An 871-nucleotide genomic window follows, 5' to 3' on the forward strand; every position below is an offset into this window, starting at 1 on the left:
ATTCCCATAATCATTGTCGATATGGAAATAAATAAATATTGTGATAAATTCTAATGTCAATGTGAATAAATATGCCGAGCAAACTTACACCAAACGTCAATAGTCGCGTCCGGGGAAACAGTCAATGTGCGATAACGCGCGCGCGGCTGAAATTAGGTCACGCAGTGGTATACTCCGTTCTTTCGCCCGCGCCGTGACAGGTGGGGATGTAGCTCAGAGGTAGAGCGCTCGCTTCGCATGTGAGAGGCCCCGGGTTCAATCCCCGGCATCTCCAAGTAATTTTTTGAATCCCTTTTTCAGGTCTGAACGTGAGGACTTTCGGTCATATTATATACATATAATTTAAAAAAAGGAATTTCCACCCCCATGGTTGCAGTAATTTGATTGTCTCTGATTAAACACTGGCGAAACTGCATGAGCACATACGGTGAATTCATGATGGTTGCGCTATATGCTTCATCAATCTTTATTCTATCCATTGATCGATTTCTAGGAAAATCGTATAGTTCAAGTCGTTTGATTGTCAGTTTAAAAAAATGTATATGTGCAGCCTATTACAAGCAGAAAACAGACAATCTGAATGACGGGGTCACGTGGATACAATTCACTCCAGAGTGGAGGCCCCGCGTACCCAAACATACAACTGGAGGGAATGGGGAAGGGGCTTTTCTCGTTAAGTCTGTGAAATATCAGGATCAATAATCCACGTCACGCCGAGTCTTCATTATACCGTTTGCCACATCTTGTATCAAGCTTGATTATCCCGCAGAGACGAGTAATTGGTGAAGAAAAAAAGAGCAAGCGCTCCTTCGGCATTTAAATAAAAATGTCTTTGGAGATGCCGGGAATTGAACCCGGGGCCTCTCACATG

The 871-nt window shown here is 43.4% G+C and overlaps 1 non-coding gene across 1 annotated transcript; it reads left to right on the plus strand.

Moving 5' to 3' along the window:
• Positions 1-202: 202 nt before the first annotated feature.
• On the plus strand, positions 203-274 carry Trnaa-cgc. The gene has a single exon. It is a non-coding gene; the product is annotated as a tRNA-Ala (tRNA).
• Positions 275-871: the final 597 nt, after the last annotated feature.

Source organism: Branchiostoma floridae, unplaced genomic scaffold (genome assembly GCF_000003815.2).
Source record: "Branchiostoma floridae strain S238N-H82 unplaced genomic scaffold, Bfl_VNyyK Sc7u5tJ_447, whole genome shotgun sequence".
Classification (NCBI taxonomy): domain Eukaryota; kingdom Metazoa; phylum Chordata; class Leptocardii; order Amphioxiformes; family Branchiostomatidae; genus Branchiostoma; species Branchiostoma floridae.